The 24,043-nt window shown below is 40.8% G+C and overlaps 1 protein-coding gene across 5 annotated transcripts in view; it reads left to right on the top strand.

Annotated features, from left to right (window-relative positions):
* The first annotated feature begins 22,904 nt into the window (after positions 1–22,904).
* GABRB2 (gamma-aminobutyric acid type A receptor subunit beta2) overlaps positions 22,905–24,043 on the top strand; it is a 288,144-nt gene continuing 287,005 nt past the window's right edge. For 2 of the 5 annotated variants that reach the window (XM_044947361.2, XM_044947362.2), the window contains exon 1: positions 23,572–24,035. The gene's annotated coding sequence lies outside the window, so the exon portion shown is untranslated. Of the gene's footprint in view, positions 23,234–23,567; positions 24,036–24,043 lie in introns of those variants that run through there. The other 3 variants (XM_025292289.3, XM_025292290.3, XM_044947363.2) reach the window with 3 other exon arrangements.

Here is a 24,043-nt window from a genome sequence, read left to right on the forward strand (position 1 = left end):
CAAGAACACTGGAGTGGGTTGCCATTTTTGCCCTCAAACTGAAAATTACAATAAAATAGAAACTATTCTTCTAGCTCAGTGTGTGGAGTAAAATATAATGGTTGCCATTTATTAAGCCCATGAGATATGACAAACACTGCAATCTGTGTTCCATGTGCAGTCTCTGTTTAGGGTTCCCCTCCTAGATAACTTGTGTGTCAAGTAAGCTTTCTACCATAGCCCCAGTTTGTGAGTGCTCAATAGCTCAGTCATATCTGACTCTCTGCAACTGCATGGGCTGTAGCTGCCAGGCTCCTCTGTCCATGGGATTTTCCAAGCAGGAATACAGGGGTGGGTTGCCATTCCCTTCTTCAGTGTATCTTCCTGAGTCAGGGATCAAACCCGCATCTCTGGCCTGTCTCTTGCATTGTAGGCCGATAACTTACCTCTGAGTCACCAGGGGAGACCAATCCCCAGTTTACAAAATAGGAACCTGAGGCTCAAAGTAAAGAACGCACTTGCCTACACTCAGGAGGCACTTGAGCCAGGATTCAACCTAAGGGAGCAAGACTTACAACCTGATGCTTGGTGCATTCAGATTCTGAGAATCATTTGTATATTTATTCAGCTTTCCCACCCTGAACCAAGGCTACTGGCTACAAAGTATTTTTTTTAATGTGAAAATATTGTATTCTGTGATTCAGTTTGTCAATGCTCAGGTCAGTTTTGGCATGATGGCTCATTTCCAAATGCCATTAGAGACAGTGTGGTGCCGCGCATGTTGCAGGCAATCAATAACAGCTTTGTAAGTGAAGAAACATGTGAATTCAGGGGACTTTGTAAAAGAATACAGAGGCATCTGATTAAATCAGTCCTATCACTGAAAAACACACATGACGATGGCTGTGTATCCACGTGACATGGCTGTCTTTTGAACAGCCATTGTCAGTAGCTCCACCTTACTTGGTTTACCTGCCAAATATGGCCGATTCTCTGCATTTCCTTGCTCACGTACTCTAGCACACTGGAGCTCCTTAGTCAGTCTTTTTCCTGTCTCCAAATTGGAAGGACATCACACTTGCTGTTTCCTCCACTAGCCTCATCTCTTCCTACTTCTCTCCCCTCTTTCCACCCCAACACTATTTCTACCATTCCACGCCTGCGTAATACCTCCAGATTCCAATGAAAATGGGATTTTTTTCATACAGTATTTAGTGACTTCTCACCACCTCCTCTTCCTGTCAGTTCTCCTCACTATTATCCTTCTTTTTTTAAAACACATTATCACAATTTGTTATTATGTATTTACTATAGGCTTATTTATTCAATAAATGATTTCCCCACTAAAATGTACCTTCTTTGAACAAAGGGATAATGTCTTGCTTGACACCATATTTCTAGTGCCTAAAATTACCTGACACTCAGTAGGTCTTCAGTAAAAACATTAAACATAGAGTGTTTTTAAGTAACTGGTTTGATTTCTAAAAATCCCAGTCTTATTACGGGATCTAAATTATATATACAATAGTCCCCACTTATCCAATGCTTCTCCTTCAGCAGTTACCTGTGGTCAACTGCTGTCCAAAAACTTTAAATGGAAAATTCCTGAAGTAAATAATTCCTAAATCTTAAATTGTGCACCATTTGAGTAGTGTGATGAAATCTCGTGTCATCCTGCTCTGTGCTGTCCTGGATGTGAATCATCCCTTTGCCCATCACATCCCACCCATTAGCCATCTTTGGTTATCAGATGGGTCATTACACTATTGCAGTGCTTGTGTTCAAGTCACCTTATTTTACTTAATAATGACTCCAAGGCACAAGACTAGTATTGCTGGCAATTCAGATTTGCCAAAGAGGAGCTGTAAAGTGCTTCCTTTACGTGAAAAGGTATAAGTTCTCAATAAGGAAAAAAGTTGTATGTGACATTGCTAAGGTCTTTTGTAAGAACACATCTTCTACCAATGAAATTGTGAAGAAAGAAAAAGAAATACATGCTAACTTTATACTATCACACCTTGAACTATAAAAATTATGGCTACTGTGTTTGATAAAGTACTTAGTTACTATGGAAAAGGCATTGAATTTGTACAATAGATATTTTGAGAGAGAGAAACCACATTCACATAACTTTTATTTTAGTATATTCTTATAATTGTTCTATTTTATTATTAGTTATTATTGTTAATTTCTTACTGTGCTTAACATAAACTTTGTTAAAGATATATATGTATAGGAAAAAATAATATATATAGGGTGTGGTACAACCCATGGCTTTCAGGCATCCACTGGGGTCTTCGAATAGATCACCTATGGATGAGAGGTACCACTATAATTATTTTTCTCACTTCAGTGTCTTCAACTGATGCTTAAAAGTAAAGCCCAATTCAATATGTAGGCCTACTAGTCTTTTGAAAACCATTTACTTATATGAAATCAGTGAGAATCAATGTAAATTCAAGAAAATTCCCTAGAGGCAAAAAGTAACCAGTCCATTTTGAGACAGAGGATTGGGAATATAATCTGTTAATCTAGGGGGCACGGTATTTTACTTCAGCCAATTTCTTAAAATTTTTCAATACATTTTTAAATAACTGGTTAATTTTCATATATACTATGAAAATGTTCATATATACTATGAAACTATACAACTATACAAACTATACAACTATACTACTCTCTTACAGTAATTCACCTTAAAATATATACAAGGATGGTTCAGACTCCCTATTTGTTTGGACCATAGCTTCCATTCAGTGCTGATAACAGTGTGAACTCCCAAGAATTTTCTATGGGCTTTTTTCTGGTTTTTATCATCTATCCATTCCTTTAGTCAGTTTACTTCGACAAGCACCAATAACATGTTTACAGTGTGACTTTCCTAATATTCCTTGCTATTAGAATGTAAAAGAAAGTTATAATATTCAAGGAACTCCTAACAATACCAAGGTTATGGGATAAAACCCAAAATTTGGAGTAGGGGAGAGGTTGGAATGAAAAAGCATAGGAGACGGCATGTAATAAAGGGGGATGCTGCGCTCATAGGACCTCATTTTAATCCATGTGTGACAAGCCCACAGCTAACATCACATTCAGTGGAAAAGGTTGAAAGTTTTTCCTTTAAGATCAGAAACAAAACAAGAGTGTCCACTCTCACTACTCCTAGGCAACACAGGACTAAGTCCTAGCAAGAGCAATCAGGCAAGAAAAAGAACTAAAGGGCATCCACATAGCTTAATGAAATCAGCAGCTTTGAAATCACCTGACTTTTTTTTAAAATTCTGGTTCTGATTATTTTTAGCTTTGTCAGTTTCCATAGGCATATTAACAGTTACCTCGATGAGTAGTTTCAAGGATTAAAATATGCAAAGTATCTCACATAATAGATCTCAAAAATGTGCAACTTTATCTCTGATTTGAGGAAGAAAAAAGCAATATTAACTCAAGGAAGAAAGATCCATGGAGAAGGGTAAATCTGAAAGTTAGCCATTCTTTCAATATCCATTTTACTTCAGACCTATTATGTGTCAGATCCTTTGGATTCTCTGTTGAAGAAGACAGACACGATCTCATGAATTCTATATTTTAATAGGGGGAAATAGATAATCAACAAGTTATAGAACATAGTTCAGAAGAGAAGGCCATGAAAGGCAGTAATGAGATAAAAAGAGCTTGACTGGAGTTGTAGAATTACAGGGACAGCCATGTTGAGCAGGTCCTATGAAAGATGAGACCTGGACATGGTGCTCATCACAGGAAGATCTGGAGGAAGTCTTGCAGGCAGAGGGGCAGCAAGGGCAAAGCTCAGAGGCAGGAGCCTGCTTGGTATAAAGGCCAGAGTCAATAGAAAGAGTGAAGGAGAGACAGTCATTGAGGTGAAGTTGCAAAAGCAATTCTGGGCTGTAACACAGAGTACCTGGAAGGCCTGGAGCAAAAGAATTTGACTAGAGGCACTTGTTGCACCTCCTCAAATTGTTGAGGAAAACACTGCAAGTAAACTACTGCAGAAGAAAAAAAAAAAAAAAAAAAAAAAAAAAACAGAGCCTGAGCCCCAAGAGGGAAAAATGAGCCTGGCTGAAATATAAAGTCATCATCTGCATAAATTCTTAGAATAGTACTTTAGATTTAAGCAAAGGAAATTTGATGTTATAAATACTAGTTTTTCCTAAAAGTATCTACCAATGACTGTCAACATAAGTTCATCACTGATGCTAATACCTTCCATGGCTTGTTTCTTCACTTTGAACTCAATTTTCTCCTTGGTCAAATCTTAATGAGACAATGCTGAGAAATCAAATCCTTAAATTCCAAATGCATTATATTCTACATGGAGAATCCTCCCCAAAGTAAAATATTAGGAAGGCAACATTTATATTTTTAAACAGCCTATCTGCTTTGAAGGGACTTCCCTGGTGGCTCAGATAGTAAAGAATTTTCTTGCAATGCAGGAGACCTGCGTTTGATCCCTGGGTTGGGGAGATCCCCTGGAGAAGTAAATGGCAACCCACTCCAGTGGGTTCTATGAGAACCCAGAGAATTCTATGGATAGAGGAGCCTGATGGACTACAGCCCATGGGGTCACAAAGAGTCAATCAAGAGATCTTATAGTTAGTTTTTTCTTTATTTTCCTTATTCTTTCCCACTCCAGTATTGTTGTACTTCCCTTGTGGTCAGTTGGTCAGTCTGTCTGCAACGTGGGAGACCTGGGTTCGATCCCTGGGTTGGGAAGATCCCCTGGAGAAGGGGACAGCTATCCACCTCAATATTCTGGACAGGAGAATTCCATGGACCACAAAGAATTGGACATGACTGAATGACTTTCACTTGATGTATCCTTTCCCAGTCTCAGAGGCAGATTCAGTGGTTTATGTATCTGGAATCCACATGCACAGCATTAAAATGTGGTGAGGAATGATGTACATTTTTCAAAGCAAGGAGATACTATTTAAATAATAGGTGTTTTCAAAACCATGATCCTCTGTCCCTTTGCTTTCTTTAAATAAATTTGGCAAAACCACCCAAACATTGCAACTTTCCTAAGTTAGCAGAACTTTTTTTTATAAGCTTATAATACTACTTTATAATATAGTTTTTTCTAAGTTTATCGTTGTGCGCCAAAATGCTTCCCACTGCTACCCACAATATACTCTGCCTTCTTTCTGTTAAGTTGCATCTTAGCCTAGATGTTAAGAACACCAGACTCCTGCCGCAAATCCCTGATCTCTGTGAAGCTTCTAACCAGAATAAATGTTTATTCCTCTATCATGATGATTGATATTATCAATCTGTTCTTGACCTTGGTAATAAAATTTCTTTACCTTCACCCTTTTGATTTAGATTTGTCATAAGGTCTGAGCACCACAGGCAATCTACATCTTGATTTACCCTAATATATGAGAATTTCTATATCTTAATTGTTTGGGTTCTTGTATAGGGTTAAGACAGAAGCAGACTAACCTGAGTTGGAATCTTTATTATATTATTAATTGGTCAAGTGACTTTGGGCAAGTCTGTTAACTTTTACAACCATCTGAAAATGGTAGATGTCAAATCCAACCTCAGAGACTAATATAAAGTTTAAATGAAGCATATTAAGTACTTATCACAGTAGCAAGCACAATTATGTTCTTAGGCAGTTGGTTAACAATGGCAATGTAAAACACACACACACACAGACAAAGAGGGACAGAGACAGAGAAACTGATTTAATCACAATGCAGACATTACTACAAATGGTTATGTTAGGAGATGTGACCTGGGCAGAATAAGGAATGTTATCATCCACTTTACCTACATGAAGAATGGAGTTAAATTAAAGCTATAAAGAACAAAATCAGGTATTTGAACCAAGTTCATATGATACAATTGTCAAAATAGTGAGTGGTGAAATAGTGAGTGGCAAAATATTTAACTAAAAAATTAAAGAAATAGGAATTCATATTAGCCAACCCCCTACTTCTCCATGATCAAAATCCAGTATGTCATTTAAGGAAGATAAATTGAAAAATGTCTATCTTTTCCTCTTTTGGATGTTTTCTTCACCTTCAGCTTACATCAGTATATGAACTTGTTCCATCCAAATGGAAAGCCACCTCACTGGAAAAGGATATACAAATATATTTTGAGAGAATTTATGTCAATAGGCTCCCAAACAAAAAACAACCCAAGACAGACTCTGCTGATGCACCGTAATATTGTGGATTGTTCAAAAGTAAAACTGTCTACCCATGGCATTGTCATTCATCATGTTGCCTAAGCTGAACTGCAATCTCAAAGGAAGTGGGAAGGGGATGAGAAGTGAGAAGTGGCATAAAATGATTTGTTCCGCTCCAGAGACGCAAGAAGCTGGCATGCGAAGACTAAGTCAAGCCTCTTAGTTGTGAATTTGTTTGTGAATGTGTCTATGATTTGCACCATAAGAAAAAAAAAAAGGAAAAGAACATGTAACTACATTTTAGGACTGCATGTGATGGTGAAAAAATAAGCAGGCTATATTTTATTCTTGGTGTTATTTCCTAACAACTTTGTTGAACCTGCTGACACCTTCCCTCTCCTCCATTCATACTTCCACATGCATTCCTGTTAATGTTAACCCTGCTACTAAAGACAAAATAAACACAGCATAGTCACTATGAGTCAGAAGGATTCAACATTCATTTTCATTGTGGCCTTCCCAAATCAGGGTAGCTCAATGCTCTAGTTAGAACTGCTAACTCTGCAAGCAGAATGACTGAATGTGAGTCTTGGCTCTCCCATTACTTGCCCTATAAACCTGGGCAAGTGACTTGACCTTTGTCTCAATTTCCTCATCAGACTTAAAAAAAATATTGAGGATGAAAAGAGACCTACTTCAGAGGCTACTCAATTCTGTAGTTGTAGCCTGAAAGTAAGCATAAACAATATTTAAACTAATGAGCATGGATGTGTTCCAATAAAACTTTATTCATAAAAACAGAAGGCAGGGCTGGATTTGGTCAGTTTGCCAACCCCTGATTTAGGTCTTAGAATTTTTAGGTCTGAGAGGAAATTTAAAGTCACCCTCATTTTACATTTGAGAAAACTAAGAAATAGGAAAAGCCTGTAACATGTACTCTCTCCCCCTCTGCCCCAATCACACAAAGAAAAAAGAAAAGAAACTGAAGTCACTCAGTCGTGTCTGACTCTGGGACTGCATGGACTGTAGCCTACCAGGCTCCTCCATCCATGGGATTTTCCAGGCAAGAGTACTGGAGTGGGGTGCCATTTCCTTCTCCAGGGAATCTTTCTGACCCAGGGATTGATCTCAGGTCTTCCACATTGTAGGCAGATGCTTTTACCATCTGAGCCACCAGCCAATCACACAGCTATTGCTTAAAAAACAGTAATACTAATATTGTTTATAACTCATGATAGTCTTATCTTTAGAGTTCCGATAATGATGTCTTAGACTTCTGATTCCCTAGTTGCTCAGATGGTAAAGAGTCTGCCTACAACGTGGGAGACCTATGTTTGATCCATGGTTCGGAAAAATCCCCTGGGGATGGAAATGGCAACCCACTCCAGTATTCTTGCCTGGAAAATCCCATGGACAGAGGAGCCTGGCAGGCTACATACAGTCCATGGTGTCTCAAAGAGTTGGACAAGACTGAGCAACTAACACACAATGATGTCTTATTTTTCAGAAATAACAATTTCCCCTGTTTTGCATCTGAAAGCTTCACTGGTCTTAGGTTCATTCTCCAGGAACAGATCAAGAGAGGATTTATGAGCAAATGGTAAGCACAGAGGTGAAATAAGATAGGAAAGGGAGGGTAAACTAAACAAGGGTGAGATTTCAAGCAAAAGCCATTTAGAGGATAAGTCTGAACTTAACTCCACAAAGGAGCTCTGGAGTGTAAGTTGTATAAGAATTGTTTTATTTCCCACTAGACGATTTAATTGGCACCCTGGGAGGCTGCAAATTTTCCAGGTATTTCCCAGTGGCCAATGGCTGCCACTATAGCCCAAGAGTAGCAAAATGAAGAGGCTGAATGCAGATACTGGCCACAGATTTATCCCTCAAAATATGTTATATGTGTGTGTTTGGTGTGGGGTTGGAATACAAAAATGATCTGATGGAATTTGGGCTGAACATTTGCAATGTCTCCCGCACAACCTTAATAACAGGAAAATAAATAAATGAACTTGTTTGAAGTTATAGACCAGAGATTCCTATTGCAAACCAGATATTTATTTAAAGTTTCTCATTTTATCTATAAAAATTTATATGAATCTTATATTATCTCAACATCTCAATGATTACTGGGTCTTCCAAATCTATGAATTTGATTTGCTGTCTTTAAAACGTATTTTAACTGTACCTGCTTTTTTTTTAACTTTTAAATTTAATCTTTTTAAACACTATATCATTTTCTGTTACTCTACTTTCTCTCCTGGTAGAATGACATTTTAGTCAAGATAAGATCTCAATGGTTTTCTTCTCTAATGTCCCATTTGTACTTTCCTGTCCATGTAGAAGGATGGAAGGGTCAAACAGCTCCTTGTAGACCAGGAACTCCTAGCTCCTGAGAGGGAAAAAAGAATAGGCAGGCATTCATTTTACCATTTAGGTTTCTTTTAATTTTAAAAGAATCTAGGATATCAGGTTTCTTTCCCAAGTCAACTCAGCTTCGCACTAAGATTAAAACTATCTCTGATGCCATTGCCAAATCCTCTCTTGCCCTTTTGACTACAGCACTCATGCTCGTGTTCAGTTACTCAGGTTGTGTTGGACTCTTTGAGACTCTATGGTCTGTAGCCCACCAGGTTCCTCTGTCCATGGAATTCTCTAGGCAAGAACACTGAAGTGCGTTGCCATGCCCTCCTTCCGGGGATCTTCCCCACCCAGGGGTCGAATCTGCATCACAGGCAGATTCCTTACCTGCTGAGCCACCTGGAAAGCCATTTTGAATATAGAAATGACATAAAAGACTTTCAAATCACTAGTGCCATTTACATGATAGGTGAAGTGTCTTGGTTGTTGGCTTGTTTGTTTTCTTTCCTGGGAAGCTCTCACTATATTTTCCCAGTAGGATTTTTCCCTTTCGTTCTCTATTACTCCTTAACCCATGACTCGCCCTTATTGTTTATGTTTGTCTGTGGTTGCTTTCATGCTCCTACTGCAGAATTGAGTAGCCTGCAAAAAAGTTTGCTGATCTCGTTCAAAATGATGTGGCGAATATAACATTGCCGATAAACGTTTAAAGGGTGACTGGACTCCAGGGAACCCTTCCTCTATCTACATAATTTGAAATTCTCATTCTGACATCGAGGTTCTCCACGTTGTGGCTGCCTTTGTCAGCCATTTATCTCTCTTTAGCCAGACACTGATTTGTGGATGAAGAAACTTACCTCAAACTTCCCAATTGCCTGCTAATAACTACAGTAATATTTTACCCACCCTTCTAGATTTATTTAGAATAGCATCTTGACAGCAAAGGCTTTCCCTTTAATTCTAACCAGCCATGATCTCTTTTTCCTGCAATCTCCTTGGATTATGCTCCTCTAAGTTTATGCCTTTCTTGTGACATTAATATTCTACTGCTTAATCATTTTTGCTAGCTTCCTCATCCTTGCCTGCTACAATTTAGCTCCTTGAGGGGAGAAACCTTGTCTAATTCATCTTTTTGCTCCCTGCAAAACTGAGCCCATGTCTACGTGAATAGATGCTCACTATACTCACTCATGTGCCAAATTTGATTTTGACATCTGTGTCATAAAGACAACCCTGCTGTCTAAAGATGTTCAGGTTCACCTCGCACTTCCTGTATGCTGATCACTTACACGAGTGATTTCTGATGATCATAGATTCCTTAAAATTAGAAGGCCCTCACATCAATCTCAGAGAAGGCAATGGCATCCCACTCCAGTACTCTTGCCTGGAAAATCCCATGGATGGAAGAACCTGGTAGGCTGCAGTCCAGGGGGTCACTAAGAGTCGGACACGACTGAGTGACTTCCCTTTCACTTTTCACTTTCCTGCATTGGAGAAGGAAATGGCAACCCACTCCAGTGTTCTTGCCTGGAGAGTCCCAGGGACGGGGGAGCCTGGTGGGCTGCCGTCTCTGGGGTTGCACAGAGTTGGACACGACTGAAGTGACTTCTCAGTAGCAGTAATACATCAATCTAAACTATGACAATTTCTCTTACAGAACTTTGGCAGATTGTTCCTGCCCAAATTGTGTAGTCAAAGATTGCCAAATGTTTGCACACCACCTACATTATTTTTGTCAAATCCACATACTACCTGCTCTGCTATTTTATCAATATTTCCTTTTATTTACTCACCTTTAACTTAAATGTTTTTTATTAAATAAAGGTAATTTCACTGCCTTGTATGGAACTCTAGTACTGTTGACCAAAAATGAAATATAGTCATAATGATAGAAACCAATGGACCTAGAGACTGTCATTCAGAGTGAAGTCAGAAAGAGGAAAAAACAAGTATCACATATTAACACACCTATATGGAATCTAGCAAGATGATACAGACGAACCTGTTTACAAGGCCCAAATCAACATACAGACATAGAGAACAAACATATGGGCACTAAAGGGGGAAAAGGGGTAGGTGTGATGAACTGGGAGATAGGGATTGACATATACACACTAATATGTATAAAATATTAATAGATAACTAATGAGAACCTTCTGTATAGTACAAGGAACTCTACTCAATGATCTGTGGTGACCTAAATGGGCAGGAAATCCAAAAAAAAAGGGGGATATATGTATACCTATGGTTGATTCACTTTGCTGTACAGAAACTAACACAACATTGTAAAGCAACTATACCCCCAATTAAAACAATCAAAGAGAATCTGAATGGTCTGCATCTTAAAGACTCACTCCTCTCAATTAAAATGGGTAAGTAACAAGTCATAGAAGAATGCCCATGGCATCTTAGTATCGAACTGAGATTTTCATATCTATATAACATTCAAAATCATCTCTTAACTATCAAGGATCTACATGCCAACTTCTAGATAAAGCATATGACTGGAGCATACCAGATTTCCAAAGTACTCTTTGCTTCTTGTTTTGATACATCGTTGGCCCTCCAAAACAAGGGATTTAAGTCTAAACTCCTGTTGTTACATTTTAAAAAGTAAACAGTGGTAGCTACTGGTTGTTGGACTTTCTGGCCCGAAAGTGTCTTTCTTTATTTTACAGACAATGGCTAGATTGCCATGCCCTAGACTAACACATGCTGTACATAGCCCTCGGTAGAAACACTTTCACTCACAGCTCTTAATCATTTATTTGAACCTAAAACTAAATTCATCTTCTCAGGAAATAGGAAAAAAACATGATTCATGCAGTTTCTATTACGGAAGAATTATGCTAAAACAAATGGAAGGAAACAGTGGTTATTATTACCTACTCTTTAAGTTTCCAATTAAAGAAAATCTTCACTCTGATAGACTTTGACTAGTTTTTCTCCATTCCTCTTTTTCTGAAGAGAAGGTTTTCTTAACCACAATGTGACACTTTCAGAATATTGTGAAATGGGGATAATATTAGAACTTACCTCATAGTATTTTGTGAAAATTAAGTGAGGTGTAGAAAGGTTGGAATGTAAGTATCAGGAAAGGTCATTTAGTATCAGCGATGACTTATGTCATAGTTAAATATTAAACAAAGGTTAATTTTAATTATTAAGAAAAATTATGTGTTAACACTGGGCTTCCTTGGTAGCTCAGATGGTAAAGAATCTGCATGCAAGGTGGGAGATCCAGGTTCAATCCTTGGGATGGGAAGATTCCCTGGAGAATGGCAACCCACTCCAATATTCTTGCCTAGAGAATTCCTTGGACTGAGTGGCCTGGCGGGCTATAGTCCATGGGGTCACAAAGAGTCGGACACAACTGAGTGAATAACACACACACACACACACACACACACACACACACGTGTTAACACTAATGAGGAAGGAAATATCCTATGATTGTAAACTTAGGAATTATAATCATAATGGTGTGATCACTGACCTAGAGGCAGACATCCTGGAATGTGAAGTCAAGTGGGCCTTAGAAAGCATCACTACAAAAAAAGCTAGTGGAGGTGATAGAATTCCAGTTTAGCTATTCCAAATCCTGAATGATGATGCTGTGAAAGTGCTGCATTCAATATGCCAGCAAATTCAGAAAACTCAGCAGTGGCCACAGGACTGGAAAAGGTCAGTTTTCATTCCAATCCCAAAGAAAGGCAATGCCAAAGAATGCTCAAACTACCGCACAATTGCACTCATCTCACATGCTAGTAAAGTAATGCTCAAAATTCTCCAAGCCAGGCTTCAGCAATATGTGAACCGTGAACTTCCTGATGTTCAAGCTGGTTTTAGAAAAGGCAGAGGAACCAGAGATCAAATTGCCAACATCCTCTGGATCATGGAAAAAACAAGAAAGTTCCAGAAAAACATCTATTTCTGCTTTATTGACTATGCCAAAGCCTTTGACTGTGTGGATCACAATAAACTGTGGAAAATTCTGAAAGAGATGGGAATACCAGACCACCTGATCTGCCTCTTAAGAAATCTGTATGCACATCAGGAAGCAACAGTTAGAACTGGACATGGAACAACAGACTGGTTCCAAATAGGAAAAGGAGTTCGTCAAGGCTGTATATTGTCACCCTGTTTATTTAACTTATATGCAGAGTACATCATGAGAAACGCTGGACTGGAAGAAACACAAGCTGGAATCAAGATTGCCGGGAGAAATCTCAATAACCTCAGATATGCAGATGACACCACTGTTATGGCAGAAAGTGAAGACGAACTCAAAAGCCTCTTGATGAAAGTGAAAGTGGAGAGTGAAAAAGTTGGCTTAAAGCTCAACATTCAGAAAACGAAGATCATGGCATCTGGTCCCATCACTTCATGGCAAATAGATGGGGAACCAGTGGAAACAGTGTCAGACTTTATTTTTTGGGGCTCCAAAATCACTGCAGATGGTGACTGCAGCCATGAAATTAAAAGATGCTTACTCCTTGGAAGGAAAGTTATGACCAACCTAGATAGCATATTCAAACGCAGAGACGTTACTTTGCCAACAAAGGTCCGTCTAGTCAAGGCTATGGTTTTTCCTGGGGTCATGTATGGATGTGAGATTTGGACTGTGAAGAAGGCTGAGCACCAAAGAATTGATGCTTTTGAACTGTGGTGTTGGAGAAGACTCTTGAGAGTCCCTTGGACTGCAAGGAGATCCAACCAGTCTATTCTGAAGGAGATCAGCCCTGGGGTTTCTTTGGAAGGAATGATGCTAAAGCTGAAACTCCAGTACTTTGGCCACCTCATGCGAAGAGTTGACTCATTGGAAAAGACTGTGATGCTGGGAGGGATTGAGGGCAGGAGGAGAAGGGGACGACAGAGGATGAGATGGCTGGATGGCATCACTGACTCGATGGATGTGAGTCTGAGTGAACTCCGGGAGTTGGTGATGGACAGGGAGCCTGTTGTGCTGTGATCCATGGGGTCGCAAAGAGTCAGACACGACTGAGCGACTGATCTGATCTGATCTGATCTGATAGGAATTATTTTATTTAAATGCTTAAACAGCCAAGAAGTTTGCTGTGGAATTCACTCTTTCAAAAGTTGACTTAACTAATACTGATAGGTTTCACTGTGTATACATGGAACAAATGCAATTATTTGATATTGACAATACAATATTTTTAACAATAGGTCTCAGTTAGCCAAATTTTCAGTTACTAAGAATCTTCTATCTCTCGTCATTCTTATCTATAATTTTGTTAAATTTTCCCATTGATTCTTGTATTTACGACCATTTTAAAATAATTGTGAGGATGACTGTTTCATCGATGACTATGTGAGTTGCTGAAATGTGAGTAGCAATCATCCACCCATCCATCTTGACACGGATCTGAGAAATCAGATGTCCTAGACTGATGCATGCATTCATTCAGTCTTATCAGCTAGCTGCAAGGACATTCATGTAAGACAGATATGGTGAGTCTGGGTCCCTCTTCTAGTCAGATCCAAGTCCCTATGGAACTATTTATTTATCCAAAAGATATGGTCATAGTAACACCTATCCTACATTTAGTAGACATCTGTGACTTTTATCTGTTCAGCATCCGTGCCTCCTCTTCCTGGAAAAAGCACATGAGTGGTCTTTCCTTGGATAATTATTCCCGAACCATCCCCAGTCCACAAGGTTTGGATATGGTATATCCAAGCTTTGGGCTTCTCTGGTGACTCAGAAGGTTAAAGAACACAGGAAATGCAGGAAACTCGGGTTGGATCCCTGGGTTGGGAAGATCCCCTGGAGAAGGGAATGGCTACCCATTCCAGTATTCTTGCCTGGAGAATTCCAGGGACAGAGGAGCCTGGTGGGCTACAGCCCATGGAGTCTCAAAGGCTGGACACGACTGAGTGACTGACACTACACTACACTACCACCCCAGCTTCAGGACCAGGCGTGAACACAGGCCCACCCATCAGAGCAAGTGACAGATTGAAGGTAGAACTGTGATCAAGTCCCCCAGCCTCCACTGACTCCTACCATCTAACTTTAGTGGAGGGAGTAAATTGCTAATACTCTCAGGGCTGCTAAACCAGAGCAGCTCATCATCATCTTCAGAAGACCCAGGTTGTCCTGCATTGCATGCAGATTCTTTACCAGCTAAGCCACAAGGGAAGCCCTTTGGAAGATAGCCTGTCTGAGAATGAAGCCAACTTTCATAAAACAGAATCAGTAGATGAAGTAGTTTAAGCCTCTGAATCCACCTGTAGCTAAAGCTGAACACCCTTAAGTTTCATTTACTGTATTGGTGTTTTTCTTTCTGGCTTACTTCACTCTGTATAATAGGCTCCAGTTTCATCCACCTCATTAGAACTGATTCAAATGTATTGTCTTTAATGGCTGAGTAATACTCCATTGTGTATATGTACCACAGCTTTCTTATCCATTCATCTGCTGATGGGCATCTAGGTTGCTTCCTTGTCCTGGCTATTATAAACAGTGCTGCGATGAACATCGGGGTACACGTGTCTCTTTCCCTTCTGGTTTCCTCAGTGTGTATGCCCAGCAGTGGGATTGCTGGGTCATAAGGCAGTTCTATTTCCAGTTTTTTAATGGTCACTTACTGTAGCTACTTTGAATTCAGTTATTGTCACTTTCAACCCCAAGGTCACTGAATAATATACTGCTCAATAATAAATATACTACAAAGAATTAAATGAGTAATCATTGGTGTTATCAGAAAGTGAGCCAGTTAGGGAGCAAGCACTCAGTATTAGCTATCAATAAGAACTGCAATTATAATTTATCAATTATTGAGTGGTTTATAAAAGTTAGGTAAATGCACTGAGCCTGGGGAATAATTAAACACTAGAGTGAAAGTTTCTTGTAGAATTAGAAAATGGAGATGTTTCCAAAGGGGACTTAAGGCAAAAACAAAATCAAAACCAAAATAGAAACAAACAAGCAAGACACTACACTTTTGGCTCAGTGGTAAAGAACTTGTCTGCAATGCAGGAGTCGCAGGTCGATCCCTGAATCTGGAAGATTCCCTGGAGGAGGGCATGGTAACCCACTTCAGTATTCTTGCCTGGAGAATCCCATGAAGAGGGAAGCCTGCTGGCTACTGTCCATTGGGTCACAAAGAGTCAGACACGACTAACTGACTTAGCATTCATGCACACACACTTGACATTACCTGCATAGTAGTAGGGAGAGTAATTCTGCCTGAGGCTGGAGACAGCTGGAGCTTTTTAAGACCTTCATATGTCCAAGGCCTTTAACTTTAGGAGGCCCTCGACACATAATATTAATATAAAGCACATTAAAATGCACCTTTCCCATATGAAATTTAAATCTGTATAATTAGAATAGTATTAAATTTTTATAGACATTAATTAAACATTTAATTTCTACATTGCAGTTTACTTTTTAAAATTTGGATCCAATGTGCACTTTTTTCAGAATTCCAAAAATTTTTATAGGCCCTCAGAAGGCTTGTAAACCCTAGGCTTTCTAACTCAGGGATCTACTAGAAAAACAATCCTGGAAGAAAAGCATCAGGAGAGGCCTCAGATTGTGTGACTCACATTCTGGAAAACTCCATTTTGGACACTGAATTTACACCTATCTTTGGCCATCTCTCACTGACCATCGCTAAAAACCAACCTGATGAGAGAGACATGGAGAAATTACTCCTTAGGACTGTCAATGTCACTGCTTATACATCAGTTTTACTCATTTATTTATGTTGATAAGCTCACCTCTTCTCCCCTGCAGGTCTGGAGAAGCAGTTGGTAAGAAGGACTTCTCTCCCACTCTAGCCTTTTCTAGTATAAGGGGTGCGGTGTTCTATTGCTTCTGAGACTGTGCATGAATATAATTAGAATCCCCATGGTGTCAGAGTTCAGGTAATTTCCTCATCTAACAATTTCACCTCCATTTGGAGCATCAGTAATGTCATTTTGCACTGTACTCCTGAAGATCGATTCATTTGAGGTGGTGCTAAAAAGTATTTTCCTTCAAAAGGTGTCTGGTAACTCCAGCTCTCAAAATTTCCATTGCTCATTTGATTGTTAAATCAAATCTCCATTAGGTACGGAGACCCTCTGTCTGAGCTAAGATTTTATTTCTGTTATATTAACACAATGGGTGAGAGAAGCTGAGAACTGTAGACAAATCTGTGGGAGTTTTATATATAAAGTCACACAGGTATCAGGAAGAGCCTGAGTCCATTAACATTTTCTTATAAATTGCAATCTTCAGTTCAGTTCAGTTGCTCAGTCGTGTCCAACTCTTTGCAACCCCATGGACTGCAGCATGCCAGGCCTCCCTTTCCTTCACTAAATCCCGGAGTTTACTCAAACTCGTGTCCATTGAGTTGGTGATGCCATCCAACCATCTCATCCTCTGTCGTCCCCTTCTCCTTCGGCCTTCAGTCTTTCCCAGCTTCAGGGTCTTTCCCAATGAGTCAGATCTTCTCATCAGGTGGCCAAAGTATTAGAATTTCAGCCTCAGCATCAGTCCTTCCAGTGAATATTCAGGACTGATTTCCTTTTGGATGGACTGGTTGGATCTGCTTGCTGTCCAAGGGACTCTCAAAAGTCTTCTCCAACACTACAGTTCAAAAGCATCAATTCTTCGGTGCTCAGTTTTCTTTATAGTCCAACTCTCACATCCATACATGACTACTGGAAAAACCATAGCCTTGACTAGACGGACCTTTGTTGGCAAAGTAATGTCTCTGCTTTTAATATGCTGTCTAGGTTGGTCATAACTTTTCTTCCAAGGAGCAAGCGTCTTTTAATTTCATGGCTGCAGTCACCATCTGCAGTGATTTTGGAGCCTGAGAAAATAAAGTCTGTCACTGTTTCCACTGTTTCCCCATATATTTGCCATGAAGTGATGGGACCAGATGCTATAACCTTAGTTTTCTGAATGCTGAGTTTTAAGTCAACTTTTTCACTCTCCTTTCACTTTCATCAAGAGGCTCTTTAGTTCTTCTTCACTTTCTGCCGTAAGTGTGGTGTCATCTGTATATCTGAGGTTACTGATATTTCTCCTGGCAATCTTGATTCCAGCTTGTGCTTCTTCCAGTCCACTGTTTCGCATGATGTACTCTGCATAGAAGTTAAATAAGCAGGGTGACAATATATAGCCTTGACGTACTCCTTTTCCTATTTGGAACCAGTCTGTTGTTCCATGTCCAGTTCTAACTGTTGCTTCCTGACCTGCATACAGGTTTCTCAAGAGGCAGGTCAGGTGGTCTGGTATTCCCATCTCTTGAAGAATTTTCCACAGTTTATTGTGATCCACACAGTCAAAGGCTTTGGCCTAGTCAATAAAGCAGAAGTAGATGGTTTTCTGGAACTCTCTTGTTTTTTCCATGATCCAATAGATGTTGGCAATTTGATCTCTGGTTCCTCTGCCTTTTCTAAATCCAGCTTGAACATCTGGAATTTCACAGTTCATGTACTGTTGAATCCTGGCTTGGAGAATTTTGAGCATTACTTTGCTAGCATGTGAGATGAGTGCAATTGTGCAGTAGTTTGAATATTCTTTGGCACTGCCTTTCTTTGGGACCCAGAGACCCCACAGAGACTGGACAGAACTGTGTTTGTGTGTCTCCTACAGAGGTATGGGTCAGCAGTGGACTGCCACAGGGGCAGGGGCTCTGGGTGCAATCTTATATAGATATTTAATCTCTGCTTCTGTTTCCTTATAGGTAAAATGGGAGTAATAATTATTAATATTTTATAGGCACATTGTAAAGATTAAATATATTACTATATACAGAGCATTTCGAACAGCATCTGACAGACCAATTTTATTATTATTACTACATATTATATTTTAGCTAAGTAATTTAAATTGACCTATATGTCATAAGTCTTGCTCTGGTTAAAACTTTTTTAGACACTCAGGTTTAATGTTAGTGCTACTTGCTGAAGGAGAAACAAATAGGACTCAGTGGGCATAGAAATTCTGCAGAGCAAACCCTCATTAAACTGTAAGTCCATAACTTGGAATTTATGGTAATATATGAGATACCTTTCTGGTGTCTGTGAAGGCAAAGTTTGCCAGACAAATACAGAAGGTTATTTCTGACTAATGTAAGGGAAAAATATTTGATAAAATCTACGAATATTCTTTGGGCTTTCCTGGTGGCTCAGATGGTAAAGAATCAGTGTGCAATGCTGGAGACTCAGGTTTGATCCCTGGGTTGGGAAGATCCCCTGAAGAAGAGAATGGCAACCCACTCCAGTATTCTTGCCTGAAGAATTTCATGGACAGAGGAGACTGGAAGGCTATAGTTCATGGGGTTGCAAAGAGTTGGATACAACTGAGCAACTTTCACTTCACAGGAATATTCTTTAGCATATAAAAATAAATAAAGGTGCATTCATATATAAGATACTTTGTACTTGGAGAGGTTATTTAAAAATGGTTCTTATTTATACATTACAGTAGGTTGAGGAAGTTGTAGACTTGAAAACACTGGTAGTAATTAGTAAGTGGGTACTGAAAGCAATAAATGTATATTTTCTTTCAATATATATATTTTTCTTTCTTCCTACTTTTCAGTATTCCTGAAATTTTGGAACACTATTTAAAAAGATGCTAATCAATATTCAAAGCTAAGGTATTCATTATTCATTTAAAAAATAATAATAAACACTTATGTTTAATCAATCTGGTAAAGCGGGTACCGAGGTTCCATGAGAACCTCATCCATGATCATCATCTCTGAGGCTACACCAGCAGCAGCAAGTCAGAAAAGGTGCTCTGGCACTTGGGTACATATCGTATATGTATTTTGCACAGGATAAAGGCTATGGTGTGGAATATCACCTCTGCCTCCCCCCGACTGAACTATGCAAGACTGAGGAAGAAATCAGGGTGGCAGAGGGAAATACTGCCTCATCTTGTATACTACAAGCATGTAATCTATTCAGAAACTTTAAAACCTCTTAAGGACTCAATACAGTTGACTAGTCCTTCTTTATTGGAAGATTCTCCTTCCTTGGCTTTGATCATATCACTGTGGTTTTCCTCTTGCCTTTGGGGCCATTTCTAATTTCACCCTTCTGGAAGGCTGTAAATTGTCAATTTCCAGAAGATTCCTTTCTTACTCTATATATCTTCCTTGCATAAGTTGTCATAAATTCTCATGATTTAAGTGGGAGGATGATCTGCAGGATCATCAAATAATGACTTATTCATTAGAACATATGTATTAGGTTTCTTCTACAGCCCTGGGCCAAGTGTTATTCACTCAGTATTGTCTGACTCTTTGTGATCCCAAGGACTATAGTCCACCAGGATCCTAGTACTTAGGAAAGCAGGCATAATTCTGTTTTTCTGAACTTTCATTTCATGTAGGAAGACAGAATTACAATAGGCAAAATAAAATATGCTAGATAGTAATATGTCCTAAAAAGAAAAATTCAGACAGAAAGGGAAGTAAAGTGTCCGTTTGCAACACAGAAAGTTTGTATTGGCTCCACATCAGCGCTCAGTGTCCATGTAACAAAATGTCCAGTGCACCTCAGCTGGCTAGTTGGGACTTTATATTCATCATGACTCAAACTGAATGTATGATTCCCATCAACTTTCTTCTACCGCCACCAATGAGTTGCTCAAACCAGAATGTATGAGTCATTCTTGAACCCCTCTCCCTCTTTCCCCATAGCCCATGAATCACAAAGTTAACCATTTCTCCCACACAACTCTAGCCACTTCTCTCCAGCTTCACTGTCACTATCCTAATTCAGTCCAACATCACCTCTCACCGGATTCTTGCAATAAGAGATCCCCTATAGCCATCAACACCTTCCTCCAGTGTGATTAAAACTCATCTTGTCACTCCTCTGGCCTGGAAGTTGCTCAGTCATGTCCAACTCTTTCAGACCTCATGGACTGTAGCCCACCAGGCTCTTCTGTCCATGGGTTTTCTCTAGACAAGAATACTGGGGTGGGTTGCCATGCTCTCCTCCAGGGGATCGTCCCAACCCAGGGATCAAACCCTAGTCTCCTGCATTGCAGGCAGATTCTTTAACTGTCATTCCTCTACTTCAACAGATTAATGGAACCAAATTGCTTTGGCTCAGCTTCCCACCACCCTTGTACCCTAGTCTTTGTTCTTCCTTCCATCCTCTCTTGGCCCTGGATATTTTCACATACTATATTTTCTTCCTAAAATGTTCTTTCCCTAACTCTTTATCAGGTTAACTCATCTTTCAAATCTCCTGTTAAAACATCACTTCAGCAGGCAAATGTTACCCAAACCCTCAAGCTGAGTTATTTGCATTAATTATGGATTCCTGATGTCCTATCTTCTTCACAATACCTTCTACATGTGTTATTCTATTCTCCTCTCTCCACACTCAAAAGCTCCAAAAGGTTAAGGACAATGGCTGCCTTTTCAACACTTTATCCCCCAGTGCTTATCAAATAATGTTTGACATAGAGTAAATGCTCAGTGAGGAGAGCATGGAACTCTTAATCCCAGCATCATGGGTTTGAGCCACAAGTTGGGTGAAGTTATGCTTCCTTGATGGCTCAGATGGTAAAGAATCTGCCTGCAATACAGAGACCCAGGTTTGATCCCTGGGTCAGGAAGATCCCCTGGAGAAGGGAATAGCAACCCACTCTAGTATTCTTGCCTGGAGATTCTCATGGACAGAGGAGCCTGGTGGGCTACAGCCCATGGGTTTGCAAAGAGTCAGACACAAATGAGCAATTACCACAAATATCCAATACATATTTAATGAACAAATGAATAAATATTATAGCAAAGATAAATACCAGATGATTAGTGACTGTTATCACTTGGCTTTTATATGCTTCATACTCAAGAGATGATTCTGAATCATGATCTCTTCGGAGTACTTACACATCGCCTTCCCTTTATACATTTGGGATCATGGAGGATGCTCTCCAGCAACTGACACATTTCCAGAATCCAGTAGTGGCTTCCCTTGCACATTATTGTTCCAATTTTCACATTCCTAGGCAGTGTTATCAGCCAAATCTTCCAGAGAGATGTCCTAGTGCTGATTCTGCTATAAAATAGAGACCCACTTTAGACATAAATTGATCTTGGATTTTGTAACCGGTAAGAATGCCTGTTTGCATTAGTTACAGTTCTTATTAAGAAATAACACTGAGATGGTACCACAAAAGGAAATGACTATGACTTTGTCTTTTCTCCTTTTGATTGCTGCTTGGGTCTTGAATATATTTTCCTCTTATCCTTATCTTTTTGATAATTCCCTTGAAATATCTGATCCTCTCTTCTCAAACTAATCTATGCTTTCTCAGGAGAATTACACTAAATTTACGTCCACTTGGTCTTTATAGACTAATGCCATTAAACCTTGTTTGCTTTCCTTCCCATTCATTATGCCTTATTCATTAAAAATTCCTAATATTTATTAATCATGTACCAAATGCTACACATATATTTATACCATTCTACAACAAAGAAAGCATTGTATTTATTTTAATTTTTACAGAAGAGGAAACTAAGATTTAGAAAGGTTAAGTGACCTGTCCAAACCCCAAAGATACTAAGTATTTGAACTGGGATTTGAGCCCAAAAGTCTGTGCTATTGTCTTACTTGCTGAGATGCAATTTTCTTTTAATTATTTGCCCTCCTTTCCCTTGATTTTCTGTATATATTAGGTCTTCAATAAATACTGTTTAACGTTTCACTAGACCACTATTATTATTATTGGAAGACGAATGGAAGTATTGCTTATTTTGTTGTTTGTTCTTTCAACTGAACTTGAACTGAGCCTAAATAAAGATGAGATGGTAGCGCAGCAAACGCAATATGGATAACTAATGGTCAGAAGGAAAATCCTGTTTCAAGGTGTTTTCAAGAGGAGGAAAAGCTTTCTAGGGCTTCACCAGCTGATGATGTCAAACTGTTTTGGGAATCCTCTAGTATAATGTTATTAATAATCATTTAAACTATCCCCCCCCCCCCTTCAAAAGAGTGAGCCTGTGTAAAACATTCCCGTTGTGTCTGTAAGACAAGGGATAGACAGAAATCGGCAGTTTTCCCGGCCCATTGGTCTGTATTTTGATTCCTGTAACTCTCTACCCAAGTAATTACAGATAGGAGACTTATAGATTCATTTCCTCTGTGTCTATCTCTCTATCTCTCTCTCATGCTGTGTCTCTGGAGGGACTCCTAGGAGCCGGGTAGCCCGCCAGGCTGTAGCTCTGTGAAGCTGCAGTGTTTAAGGGGTTGTTTCACGGTCTCAAATGCAGAAACTCCACGTACGGGTGAGGGCACATGCTCCCCCCACCCCGTGCCGCCCGCCTTCTGTCCCCGCGGAACTGTCGGATTCCCACTTCACCTCGCAGCCCTCCCGCCTCCACACTTCCCCTGGAGTCATTCCCTGGCAGTCCCAGGATAACCCCTGACCTAGGCTGGGGAGGAGGAAGACTGTCAAGACGTAAAATAGGTCAAGAGTGCCGCTGGGACCCGGGCCTTGAAGAGACCCTGTGCGGCGGCCGGCGCCCCCTCCTCTCCGCCGACGCGGGGTGGGGGTCGGCCTGGTGTGGTGTGCTTGCCCTCGCCTCCGGAGGCTGCCGGGGGCTCGGCGGGCGCGGGAGCTGCGCCGCAAGAGGAGCCCGCAGCCCGCAAGATCGTGACGTGAGAGTCAAGACGGTCTGGTCTAATGGTTAGGGCTTTCGAGTCCAGTTTTGGTTTCACCTCGGGCCACCTGGGTGACCTTGGGTAAGTTTCTCAGCTTGAGCCCACCAGCTTCTAAATCCATGATGTGGGGAGAGTGGGGTGCTACCTAATGCACCTGGGCGTGCAAGAATGAACTAAGTGAAGCACTCCTGGCACACAGTAGGCGCTCAGTTACTGGCTAAGCTGATTAGGTGGAGGAGTTACAAGTTCCCGCTTTGGGGTTCGGAACACAGGTTCGAGCTCCGGCTTTTCTCGTTCTTCACAAAGGAGGGGTGGTGGGAGGGTAGCAGGAGTCCCTGCCCTCCCCTCCCAGCCCCTCAATTACCAATAAACCTCGGAGAACCCGGAGAGCCCGTCCCGGGGCGCCTTCAGACGGCCCCGCTGCCGGAGCCTAGTAGCGTCTCCCGGCGCCTGCGGGGCGTCTCTTTCTCTCCAGCGGAGGCAAGATTTCTTCAGTGTAGCTCCCTCCCTCTCGAGCCCCCGAGCTCCCTCGCTGCTGCCTCTGTGTCCCGGCGGCCGCGGAGAGCCGGGTCAAGCCTCTGGCAGGAGGGAAGAGTCAGCCCCGGGGTGTGCTAGCCCCTCCTGGCCCCGAGCAGGGAAGCGAGGAAGAGGTGGCGTGGAGCCCGCGGGAGGTGCGGAGCCCCGGGCGACCCGCCCGGCCCCTGCCTCATTTTGCCTGCCTTCTGGGCACCGCTCGGGTATTTCAGGTCCCGAGGCGCCGCCGGGTGTCGGTCCTCACCACCCTCCTTCCCTGGCCGTGGCCAAGGGGCCTAAGGTGGAGGGGCCGGGGTGGGGGGCACCAGCGCCGCGCGGCGGGAGTGGGCGAAGAGCGCAGGCCAGAGAGGTAAGGAG

The sequence above is a fragment of the Bubalus bubalis genome, chromosome 9 (assembly GCF_019923935.1).
Source record: "Bubalus bubalis isolate 160015118507 breed Murrah chromosome 9, NDDB_SH_1, whole genome shotgun sequence".
Lineage (NCBI taxonomy): Eukaryota > Metazoa > Chordata > Mammalia > Artiodactyla > Bovidae > Bubalus > Bubalus bubalis.